Here is a 13499-nt window from a genome sequence, read left to right on the forward strand (position 1 = left end):
GAAGTTAATGAGATCAAGTTAATGGGACCATGTTTTCCCCAAAACCACATGCTATCCTTTTTCTAAATTACATGCTTCACTTGATTCCTTACCATCTCTTGCCTTGCCCTGTATAGGTTCATCATGACCATGAGATCCACTTCCTGTTCACACAATCATTTTACAACCATTCAGTTGGCCAACCTATTTCCCCATTGTTAGCTGATTTTGTTAATGCTTCCCTCTCTTTGCTTATGGTCCTCACCACTTTCAAATCCATCATCATTCTCACCAGGAACTCCCCATTCCCCCAAACCCCTTGCAATGGCTGCGTCGCCAACAGTCTGTCTGTCCTTCCCTTTTTTGTGTCTGTTTTGTATGTGTTACATGTATGTTTTTTAGTGTTCTTTAGCTTGTTTTATGTGGGGGAGGGGAGTTTGGGGAAACTTTTTCTAATCTCTTACCTCGAAGGAGATGTGATGTTTTCCGTATCATATCTCCGTCCGCACTGCGGCCTTACATCGTGGAGTTGAGATGGCCTTTGCTGGAGATCGACCGGGAGCTCCAAGGCGGGAGCCTGCGGACTTACCATCACGGAGCTCGCGATCCCTGTGGGGGGTCATCTTTGGGGCTCCAACCGTGGGAGCCCGCAGTCTCTGGTTAGAGACCGACATCAGAGACCAAGCCGCAGGAGTTTTGACTGCCCCGACACGTGAGTTGCGATCACCCCGACGCAGGAGTTTTGATCGGCTCGACGCGGGGGCCTTGACCGCCTGCTGCGGGGGCTTTGATCGCCCCGACTGATGATGGTTCGACTGGCCCGACCATGGGAGAATAAAGAGGAAGGAGATTGGACCTTATTGCCTTCCATCACAGTGAGAAAGGTGGGGAATCCGCTGTGGTGGATGTTTATGTTAACTTTTATGTAGTTGTGCATCTTGTTGCTTCTCTTTTAGTATAGCTGTATGGTAATCCGAATTTCACTGTCCCTTAATTAGTGCACGTGACAATAAACTGACCTTGAAACCTTGAAAAGTTGCATCCCCCTCTCCAACCTCACCTGCCTGTCCTTGATGCCATCATTGCTTTCCAAATCCATGCTCAATTTATCCTCAACTGTACATCCAAATCCTTTCTGTCTCATTTCCTGCCACATCTTATTATTATCTAAATCACCAGGACATTCTTTTGAACCTCAACTGCAATTAAATAACTAACCTAGGGCAGCACGGTGGTGCAGTGGTAGAGTTGCTGCCGTACAGCACCCGAGACTCGAGTTTGATCCTGACTACAGGTGCTGTCTGCACGGAGTTTGTACGTACTCCTCGTGACCACGTGGGCTTTCTACGGGAGCTGTCTTCCTCCCGCATTCCGGAGATGTACAGGTTTGAAAGCTAATTGACTTCAGTAAAAAAAATTGTTAATCGTCCCTAGTGTGTCGGATAGTGCTAGTGAACGGAGATCACTGATCGGTGTGGACTCGGTGGGCCAAAGTTTCTGTTTCAGCACTGTATCTCTAAACTAAGCTAAACTTTCTTCATCTTCCTCATCCTATCTGCGGTATTCACCAAAATACACCGCACTGTCCTCTTCCATTGATGGGTCTGCCCTTGCTTGGTTTTGTTCTTATTTTATCCAACACATAATTAATGTATTACTAGCAGTGGCATTGTTGCACAAACCCTTGGATTCCCTTTAGCCCACTTCCACTTTTCATCTGCAATGTATTCATTGGCACAATATTGGGCTGCAGGTTCCATGTGTATGCTGATCGCACTAAGAATGATCTCGCTATGAACCATTCTTCAGGTTTGCGACAGGTTACTTCACATGTAATGCCAAATGAGCTGAAATTTCCTCCAACTGAATAAGAATAAAGCCCCTGTCGTGGAACTACATTCTTATGAGTTTAGAAGAATGAGGAAGACTTTTTGAAACAAATAAGATCAAATGGAACCTTAATACCCTAGGTATTGAGATGTTTCCACTCATTGCAGAGTATCAAGTGATGGGACCTGATTATAAAACAGTAAAAAAACATTTAAAAAACAGTAGGAACTTCTTGCAGAAGGTGGTGAATCTCTGGAGTACTTTGCTCTGGAGGATTGTGAAGGCTGGATCACTGGAGGTATTTAAAGAGAAGGTTGATCAGGGTATAGAAGGCTGTAGGAAAGTGGCACAGAAGAGGTGTTAGGGTCTGTAGCAGCTCTATGATAATGTTGAAAGGCAGGGTTGGCTTAAGGAGCCGGGGGTGTCCTATATTCTTGTGTCCTCACACCTAACTCAGCTCATTTTCCACCATACCTATCCAGACAATTGACTGAAGTTGGCCCAGCATTCTTGGCATCGAGTCTGACACACTGAATTTTATCACTATAACCAAATATGCCTATTGCCAACTGTGTACCACTGTGTGCCTTCACCCCTGGCAAGTCGCCACCTACTTAATCCCACATCTCTCTATATTTTATTTGGGATTGATTACACCAACACATTACTGGCCAGCCTCCCATTTTCTACTTTCACTAGCCTGCATTCATCATAATACTACTGCCCTTTCTCGCTCGCTCCAAGTCTCACTCATCCAGTACACCTTTGCTCGCTGATCTGCACTGGTAATTCTCTGACAACACCCATCATCCACCCATCCCATCTGCCTCCTTAATCCCCTTAACAGTACCTTTCTACAGCTCTACACACCTGCTAAATCCATTTGATCCTCCTGTATTCCCCTCATGTATATTTATTAATGACTCTATTGTTAATGGCCATGCATTTCTCTCTCTATCTCACACTCTCTCTCCTCTCTCTCACTCACTTTCTCACTCACTCTCTCTCTCTCTCTCTCTCTCTCTCTCTCTCTCTCTCTCTCTCTCTCTCTCCTCTCTCTCTCTCTCTCTCTCCCTCTCTCTCTCTCTCTCCCCCCCCCCCCCTCCCCCCCTCTCTCCCTCCCTCCCTCTCTCCCTCCCTCTCTCCCTCCCCCCTTCAAAAGGCTCATTAAATCTACCTCTGATCAAGCTTGTGACCATCAGTCCTGGACTTTTTTTTGTTTAATAACATAATATGTTGGAGGTGCTAAATAAATGCAAGATGCTGTTATTGCAGTTGTTATGGTGCGTTTGGGAAGGAACACTGATATTTATAGTAGGACTTAGAAAGAACACTGATGCTGACGTGGAATAGGGAAGAATCACGAGGATGGTAATGAGATATTGTAGTGATAGTGATGAGGTTATGACAGATTGAGAGATCGCTAATAGTGATAATGCTATTATAGATGATGCTGGGGGATACATTAAAACCGACTTCCGACTGAGCTGGAAGAGAGCACAGATTTTAGTAGCAACTAGACCAAGTGGACTCGTTGGGGCCCCAAACCTCTCCTGCAGCACCCTCTCCCTCCCTCCCCCCCTCTGGTGCAGCACCCTCTCACTCCCCCCCCCTCACCCCCCCCCCCCCCTCTCCCCTCCCCCTCTCCCCTTCCCTCTCCCTCCTCTACCCCCGTCCCCCTCCCCCTCCCCCCTTCTCCTCCCCTTCCCCTCCACCCTCCCCTCACCCCCACTCCATCCCCCTCAACCCCCCTTATCCTCCATCCTCCCCCTCCCTCCCTCCCTCCCTCCCTCCCTCCCTCCCTCCCTCCCTCCCTCCCTCCCTCCCTCCCTCCCTCCCTTCCTCCCCTCGCCCTCCCCCCTCCCCTCCCCTCGCCTTCCCCCTCCCCTTCCCCATGCATTTCATCCCCCTCAACCCCCCTTATCTTCCCTCCTACCCCCTCCTACCCCCCTCCCTCCCTTCCCCCTCCCTCCACCCCCCCTCCCCCCCCTCCCTCCCTAGGAGATAGATTTAAACTTTAAAATGTGAATAACTTAAAAAATATAACACCGATTTCAATGAAACTTCTTCCATTAGCACCAAAGGGACGACGGTGAGTAAGGTGGGCCTAACATTGTCGCGCTATCATGTACCATTTTGGCTGAAGTTCAGGAACAAATAAACAAACAAATGAGAGTTTTAGTATATAGATGAGGCAAGGGTGGGGCCATGGTGCTGAAAAAAATAAAATACCACAACAAGATTTTATTCTTTGGAGCGCAGGAGGCTGGGGGGTGATCTTATAGAGGTATATAAAATTACACAGGGAATAGTGTGAATGCACAGAATCTTTTACCAAGAGTAGGGGAATCAAGAACCAGAGTACATAGGGTTTAAGGTGAGAGGGGAAAGATTTAAAAGCCAACGTTTTCACTCAGAGGGTGGTGAGAATATGGAACGAGCTGCCAGATGAGGTAGTTGAGGCAGGTATTATAACAATATTTAGAAGACATATGGTCAGGTATACGGATAGGAAAGATTTACAGGGATATGCGCCAAACACAGGCATAGATGGGGATTTTGGTCGGCATGGGCAAGTTGAGCTGAAGCGCCTGTGCATGACTCTTTGACTCTACGACTCGATGACAGGAGTGATTATTAAAGTTGGTAATGAAAGGTTGAGAGTTTATGAGGGCTGCATCTGGGCTCAGTAACAGCTAGTAATCTTTCTTATTATCCAATAATAAAAAGATGGTGGTATTGTTGGGATGTTGAGAGAAATCACCAAAATCTTGACAGACAGGGATATTAAATGTGGTTCCTGGTCGGGTCAGACTAGGAGGGAGGACTGATCCACATAGTAAAGAGAATGGGAGGGATTGCTGGAGCTGGTTGTGAAGGAGATTCAGATTCCCGGGCTGCCCAGACAGCTTTAGCCAAAGTCATCATTAACGTTCCATGCAATCAAAGATGCACCTGTGAAGGAACCATTGTTCACCTCAACATCAGTTGAATGTCCCATGTACAATGCAGACCAGTGCCCTGAGAGTGTGCAGGGTGCATTTTGGATCATAATTCAACTCTACTGCTGCTGGGAATTTTAATTCATTAAATCGGTACCCAAACTGAGAGCTGATAGCTTCTTAAATCTGCACAGACCCACACTTCTGGCTGCCTGTTTTTCCAGGCAAAAAAAATATTTTCTGGTTTGGGAGAAATATGGATGGCCCTGTGGGCAGCTACTGAAGGAAGGGGAGAGATTAAAGGATATATGCATTAATATCTCAGGGGAAATCTACTGGAACCGGACTGGCCCCCAGCTGTTTATTGTACTTCAGGTTTTTATTCTTGGACATGCAGCGACTGTATTTCTGAAAAGAGAATTCACTAATTGTATAGTCTAGGTTCCAGCCCTGGCTATACCAGATACTGTACAACACAGCCTTGAACATATACACAACCAAGGGAAAAGGCGTCTGCTAAATCCCACAAATGCATTATGCACACACATGTGTGTCAGTATCTCTTTGTGTATGTGTTTGTGTGTGTTTGTGTTTGTTTTCATGTAAGAGAGAGGGAGAGGGAGAGAGAGGGAGAGGGAGAGGGAGAGAGGGAGAGAGGGAGAGAGGGAGAGAGGGAGAGAGGGAGAGAGGGAGAGAGGGAGAGAGGGAGAGAGGGAGAGAGGGAGAGAGGGAGAGAGGGAGAGAGGGAGAGAGGGAGAGAGGGAGGGAGAGAGGGAGAGGGAGAGGGAGAGGGAGAGGGAGAGGGAGAGGGAGAGGGAGAGGAGAGGGAGAGGGAGAGGGAGAGGGAGAGGGAGAGGGAGAGGGAGAGGGAGAGGGAGAGGGAGAGAGGGAGAGAGGGAGAGAGGGAGAGAGGGAGAGAGGGAGAGGGAGAGGGAGAGGGAGAGGGAGAGGGAGAGGGAGAGGGAGAGGGAGAGGGAGAGGGAGAGGGAGAGGGAGAGGGAGAGGGAGAGGGAGAGGGAGAGGGAGAGGGAGAGGGAGAGGGAGAGGGAGAGGGAGAGGGAGAGGGAGAGGGAGAGAATGTTTGAAATCATAAATAAACAAGGACATCCTGGTGATGAATCTCAGTAAGGCAGAAGTCAGCTCTTTCCACGCCATCTCCGTTCCCTCCACATCCAAAATATCCACACTGTGTTTATAAGGATTAAGGGATGCAACATAAATGAACAACTTACTATTAGCATTTGTTGGCACAATTTATGTACAGCTTCCTGCAAACAAGTAAAGCAAGAACATATGTCAGAGGCAGAAATCTAAGCAGAGATATACAGTATATGTGTCCAGAACAGCAGGTAGCTTTGTGGATCTTCTAACATTGGCAGACTGAGGCATGTTGGTTTGCACAGCAACCCCTTTCAGAGCAATAGGTTCAATATATTATGATGACCTAGTGAAACATAACTATGCATGTGTGCATCTGGCTAGTACATGAATAGGTAATAAAGGACGTATTGTTGGTCCTCTGTAGTGTGCTGCCAGGAGTAGCCATGACACCCACTCCTCAGACTGATTGTAATAGAGGAAGAAAAGCTGGAAAAGTGATGTGGGATGGCGGAACAAGCCTGGCAAGTGATAGGTGGATAGAGGTAAGGGGGGAGGTTAATTGACAGATGGGTGGTCAGTGACAAAGGCTAGAGATGAAAGGGGGTCAACAGGCTATCAGATAAGGAGAGAAGAGTGAAATATAAAGCCAGAGGGAGAGATAAAGGAGGAACAGAACAGGGGAGGGGGTAGGTTGTGACAAAATGTTGCACCCTCTGTGCAAAAAAAAATTCCCCCGCACAACTCCTTTAAACTTTGCCCCTCTTACCTTAAAGCTATGCCCTCTATTATTTGATTTTTCCATCCTGGGAAAAAGGTTCTGGCTGTCTACCCTATCTATGCCTCTAATAATTTTATATATTTCTATTGGATCTCCCTGCAGCCTTTGGCATTCCAGAGACAATAATCCAAGTCTGCCCAACCTCTCCCTGTAGCTAATACCCCCTAATCCAGGCATGATTCTGGTAAACCACCTCTGTACTCTTTCCAATGCCTCCACATCCTTTCTGTAATGAGGCAACCAGAACCAATAATCTCAATGCGGCCTAACCAAAGTCCCATAAGCTGTATCATGACTTCAATCCTGCAACTTGATAATCATAGAAACATAGAAACATAGATAATAGGTGCATTTGGCCCTTCGAGCCAGCACCGCCATTCATTGTGATCATGGCTGATCATCCGCAACCAGTAACCCGTGCCTGCCTTCTCCCCATAATCCTTGATTCCGCTAGCCCCTAGAGCTCTATACAAATCATGTAAATAATTTCCACAAAAAGTTCTTTAAAAAGTGGTATTGATGTACTTTCCTAATGGAAGGAAATAAGTAGGATTTTGTTGTCAGGAAAAAAATGTTCCTCTGGTACCCTGTTTAAAAAAGTCCAAGGTTTCATTAGCTGAAACCTGTATTTCAGTGTACAGTGGCTGTATTTCACTCTATACTTATCATCCCTCAGTATGACAGTGTTAATTAAAACACAACTCAGAGAATGCTTAACACCAGTAAATAATTATTTTCTATTTAGAATACAGATTACAAAACAGCCATTTAGGGCTACTTTTCCCCAACTTTGTTTCCCCTCCCTTCACCGTGTGCTATTAACATGTTGGAAAGTGGTTCTAACCCAGATTCAAAACAGATCCCTGGTTTGATCCCCCCTGCAATTGCCAGAGTGCTCTGATTTCAGTGACTCTTTGCATGGTAGCAGAGAAATTCACCCAAGGTTCTGTCCTTTTCACCCTCTGACGGCTTGTAAGAAAATAGGCATTCTGTGCGAGATTGGTTGAAGTCAGCATCCAGCATAACTTAAAATAGAGTTATAGTCATACAGCATGGAAGCAGGCCAATCAGCCCATCAAGTCCACGCCGAACATCGATCATTTGTTCACACTAGTTCAATGTTATTCCACTTTTGCATTCACTCCCTACAGAGCAGGTGGCAATTTACAGGGGACAACTAATCTACAAGCCTGCACATCTTTGGGGTGTGGGAGGAAACCGAAGCACCCGGAGGAAATCCACACGGTCACAGGGCAAACATGCAATCTACACACAGACAGCCTTCGACCTCAGCATTGTACCCGGGACTCTGGTGCTGTGAGGCAGCAGCTCCACCCGCTGCATCACCGTGCCATCCTCATCTGCCACTACTTTCCTTGCTGTCCAAATCCACAGAATAGGACCAGTCCTTCTTGCTCCCATGACCTGTCTTTGGTTTATTTTCCTTCCCAAATGGCCTGACATACCTTTTAATTTTTAGATTGTTTCTCAAAGGACCGAAAGAGATCAAGTTAAAGAGGCTATTTAATTTTGGAAATATGTTCATTTTGGAACCAGCTCTATACACAATATAAAGGTTAAGATACCAGTCTATGTTAAAATTAACCTTACTGAATATTGGTTGCTAATTTAACTCCATTCTGTCTAAATTAGTCTACTGTAGTGATCAGTGTAGTGTATTTACTGCTTATGATGGAGCTTTCCCAACGAATACAAATTAATGTATATTTGGCGAATACTTCCATTCAGACTCCAAGCTTCTAGTTTCCTTATTGTTCTAGTTGCCCACCCCAGTCTCTCTCTGTACTCCCCGACAATAAAGCTCATGGAAGATCAACAAATAGCACTCCATTATTGATACGCCATTTTACATCCTTCCAGCCTCATGATATGTTCAGCCATTTCAATTCATAACCATTGGACCATTTGGTTGATGCTGATATGTCATTGTCCATTGCAGCATCTCTCGTACCTTTTATTAATTATTTTAAACTCTCTTACCTCCCACACTGTTCGTCTTGCGCCATCGTCCTCATTATTTAATCACAGAGACACAAGAGAATGCAGATGCTGGAATCTTGAGTGAAAAGCAAACTGCTGGAGGTACCCAGGGGATCAGGCAGCACCTGTGGAGACAGATGATGTTTCCACTCTGGACTCTACTTCAGATCATTCGGACGAAGGTTCCTGATCCGAAATGTTGTCTGGCCATTTCCTGTAGTGTGTAAGATAGTGTTAGTATATGGGGTGAACGCGAGTCAGCGTGGACTTGGGGGAGGGGGGGGGGGGGGCTGAAGGGCCTGTTTCCGCCCTGTATCTCTAAAGTCTAAAGTCTAAAGTAAAGTCCTTCTTTACTCTAAGGAGAACAACAACTTCTTAGTTTCGCCACTGGCTCACTGGCACCATTCTAATAAATCCCGTCTTCATATCATATCATATCATATATATACAGCCGGAAACAGGCCTTTTCGGCCCTCCAAGTCCGTGCCGCCCAGCGATCCCCGTACATTAACACTATCCTACACCCACTAGGGACAATTTTTACATTTACCCATGATGTTGAAAAACTTTGCTGAAGGCCACTCAGAATTGATCACAATTTCTATTGAAAGCTGAAGAAAGTTTTATAAAAGTTTAGCATACTTTTTTTAGTTTTCTCTTAATAAACTAAAAAATCATATATATCTTTATTAAGCAGCCTTGCTATCTTGATCTACTCCAAGAGATTTGTGGTTGTCTATTGTGTGGTACTTCAAATACTCTTTGGAAATGTATAAATCCAATATCTAGTGCACTAGCCTCAACCTACTGTGTTCCTTCCTCAAATAACTCAGTCAAGCCTAACTTGTCTTTAACAAATCGATGCCTTCATTTTTAATCTAAACTTTTCCAAATGCCTATTAATTTTGTCCTGGATTACAGGTGGATTGGCAATGATGCTGCCAAAGTTTGTTCCACCCCTTTAAATAAAGATATTAAACTGCTGACAGCATTTACGGGGATTTGAAGTCTTTATCCAGAACTGACACAATTTCTACCCTTGCTTCTTTCAGCAATCATTAATTGGTTCTTGGTCCTCCAAAATATTCCAAATGGAATTTAAACTGGAGGTGGTGGAGTATGGACTTAAGCAAGAAGGGCTTCTTGGAGAAGAAGACCTGCCTTAAATTTAGTTGTGTCTGGTTGAGTAACTATAGTAGGGTGAAGACTATTCCATGCTTTAATTGTGCGAGGGAAGAATGAATTGCTATACACATCGGTCTTGGTAGCTGGTATCTCAAATTGAATCGAATGCCCTCGTCTACTCCAGATAGATTTGGGTTTGGTGTAGATGTGGTCATCTATGTCGAGCTGACCAGGTAACCATACAGACCAGGTAACCATTAAGAAGTGTAATCCTCTAAATCATATGCTTGTTCTTTTGCCCCATCATTTATTGCTACTTCTTGTCCTTTACTGCTCCACTCAAAAGTATCAAACTCATGTGGACCTCAGCTCTAATTCCAACTTACTAAATGTGTGCCTAAAATGTACCTTTGGTCCTTTTTCATCCGGTATGGCAACGAATACTCTCTTGAACTTCTACAGGTGTACAGTGGAGAGCATATTGACTGGTTGCACCATGGCTGGTTTAGCACCTTGAACACCCAGGAATGAAGGAGATTGCAAGAAGTGGTGAACACTGCCCAGTCACTCATGGGCACTGACCTCCCCACCATTGAGGGGATCTACAAGAGACACTGCATCGAAAAGACAGCCAGCATCATCGGGAACCCACACCACCCTGGCCATGCTCTTCTTTCACTCCTGCCATCAAGAAGAAGATATAGCAACCTGTTGTGCTGCTGAAAGTAAGAATTTCATTTCTTCTATTTCGGGACATATGACAATAAAGACACTTGATTCTCTCTCTCTCTTGTGCAGCAAATATTTCCACACTTTGCACCTCATTCCCTATTTTAGATCTCCGCTGCATTTCATATATTATGCTTTACTGTAATAGTCGTCATAAATCGTCATAAATTTACGATTTACGAATATGCACTCGTCATGAATCTCATTTCTCAACCTCTATATCTTTATTTAGCTTTGGATGTCCTTCCTTAGCCCATTAAGGATTCATTGATTTTTGATTACAATCCACCTGGACCACATCCTTTTACAGTTCACTGTAGTTGGTTCACTTATTTTATATTTGGTTACACCTTGTCATTTTCCACAATCATTCCAAATCTGAAGATGTTGTGATCACTGTTCTCCAAACCATCTCCCCATGAAACTTGCTCACTTACCCTCTTAAGTCACTGAAACTACATTTCTTCTTTCCTGTTTGAGTTGGAAACACTCTGGTCAAGAAAGAAGGCAGAAAGGGGTGGAGATGTGAAGATACGACTAGTGGTGGGATCACGTTGGCACGTTGGAGGTGACGGAAATGTCCGAGAATGATATGTTGGATGTGGAGGCTGGTGGAGGGGACCAGGGGAACTCTACCCTTGTTTCCTTTGGGGGAGAGAGAGCGAGATCAGAACTATTGGACACAGAGGAAATCAACGAGTTCTGCATGGATGCAGGAGGCAGCCCCGATGCAGTCGTCGATGTAGTAGAGGGAAATTGATTGGGTCTCTGTTGAAGGAAGAACCAGACGGCATTGAGACCTTAAGAAATTCATTTCAGGTTCTCACTTGGCCCACTTGAATGGGGCATTTTGGTTGGCATGGACAAGTTGGGCAGAAAGGACTGTTTCCGTGCTGTATGACTCCATGACTCCATTACCCTCTGGTGGCAAAGCATTTGGATTTTTGAATGTAATTTTGATGTCCTTCATAGAAAAATAGATTATCAACAGTCATTGCATATGCATGTCTATAAAGGAAGGGCATGAGCACAAAGTAACAGAGAGGGTTGCATGGTTGTAGGATCACATGTCTCCGTAGGTTAGTGTCCTCTGGAGAGGAAATATCAAAGGGATGTAGGTTAGAATACAAGGGCATGTTGTATAATATCTTTATGAATGCTCCTGCTTCTAAATACAACCAGTTATTCCGTATCACATATTGCAATCAATGTGCTCATCAGTGATGGATGCAAGATTATCTTTCATATCAAACTTCCAAAATAGCAAAGGACCATCTACAAATAACACATACTGGCTCCCCAAGGATTTGAAACACCTGAACAAAACGTTTGTTCTTCCAAGATGCTGGAATTAACAAAATAGGTCAAGTATTGATCCCAGAGGGGATCAATAAATAGTCCGAATGTTTTATATGAATGTGCAAACTAATCTAAAATTTTCCACAGATTGTTACACGCTTCCTCTGGCATGTACTGTGCATACAACAAAAGAGGCTGCAACCCTAAAACACCTTCCCTCTCCAGCAATTTTCATTCTTGGGGCAAGCTGGTACCTATAGCTCAAAGCTACTTGCCCTCAGATTGGATTAGTGGTCCATATTCTATAGTACCATCAGTCTTAAGTGTCTTGATACCACCGACAGGTTTGCAAAAGAGCCTATCTGAAGAGGTTTCACAACAATCCATCAGCTTCAGGGTCACTTTTGGCCAATTTCTCCAACTAAAAAAGCAGGATTTGAACTCAAAATGTGTGTATTATTAGTCCAAGCATAAGAATTACTAGCCCCGTAATACAAACTCAAATGCTCTCGCAATGAAGGCCAACATACCATTAGCTTTCTTCACTGCCTGCTGTACTTGCATGCTTACTTTCAGTGACTGATGTACAAGCACATCCAGATCTCATTGCACCTCCCCTTTTCCTAATCTGACACTATTCAGATAATAATCTACCTTCCTGTTTTTGCCACCAAAGTGGATAACCTCACATTTATCCACATTATACTGCATCTGCCATGCATCTGCCCACTCACCCAACCTATCTAAGTCAGTCTGCAGCCTCATAGCATCCTCATCGCAGCTCACACTGCCACTCAGCTTTGTGTCATCCGCAAACTTGGAGATGTCACATTTAATTCCCTCGTCTAAATCGTTAATATATATTGTAAATAACTCGGGTCACAGCACCGAGCCTTGCGGCACCCCACTTGTCACTACCTGCCATTCTGAAAAGGACCCATTAATTCCCACTCTTTGCTTCCTGTCTGCCAACCAGTTCTCTATCCATGTTAATACCCTACCGCAATACCATGTGCTCTAATTTTACACACTAATCTCTTGTGTGGGACCTTGTCAAAGGCTTTTTGAAAGTTCAGATACACCACATCCACTCACCTTATCCATTCTGCTTGTTACATCCTCAAAAGATTCCAGAAGATTAATCAAGCATGATTTCCCCTTCATAAATCCATGCTGACTTTGACCAATCCTGTCACTGCTTTCCAAATGTGCTGCTATAACATCTTTAACAATCGACTCAAGCATCTTCCCCACTACCGATGTAAGGCTAACTGGTCTATAATTCCCCCTTTTCTCTCTCCCTCGTTTCTGAAAAAGTGGGTTACATTGGCTACCCTCCAGTCCACAGGAACTGATCCAGAGTCGAGAGAACATTGGAAAATGATCATCAATGCATCCACGATTTCTAGGGCCACCTCCTTGAGTACTCTGGGATGCAGACCATCAGGTCCTGGGGATTTATTTGCCTTCAGTCCCAACAGTTTACCTAACATCATTTTCTGGCTAATGTGGATTCCCTTCAGTTCCTCCCTCCCACTAGATCCTCGGTCCCCTAGTATTTCTGGGGGATTGTTTGTGTCTTCCTTAGTGAAGACAAACCAAAGTACTCTTTTAACTGTTCTGCCATTTCTTTGTTTCCCATTATAAATTCACCTGTCTCTGATTGTAAGGGACCTACTTTTGTATTCACTAATCTTTTCCTTTTACAAATCTAA

General features: G+C 44.6%; 1 long non-coding RNA gene across 2 annotated transcripts in view; it reads left to right on the plus strand.

Annotated features, from left to right (window-relative positions):
• Positions 1 to 13499, plus strand: part of LOC144602278 (uncharacterized) — a 30682-nt gene that overhangs the window by 8923 nt on the left and 8260 nt on the right. For both annotated transcript variants that reach the window (XR_013548431.1, XR_013548430.1), the window contains exon 3: positions 10219 to 10481. This is a non-coding gene — a long non-coding RNA (uncharacterized LOC144602278). The remainder of the gene's footprint in view (positions 1 to 10218; positions 10482 to 13499) is intronic.

The sequence above is a fragment of the Rhinoraja longicauda genome, chromosome 18 (assembly GCF_053455715.1).
Source record: "Rhinoraja longicauda isolate Sanriku21f chromosome 18, sRhiLon1.1, whole genome shotgun sequence".
Lineage (NCBI taxonomy): Eukaryota > Metazoa > Chordata > Chondrichthyes > Rajiformes > Arhynchobatidae > Rhinoraja > Rhinoraja longicauda.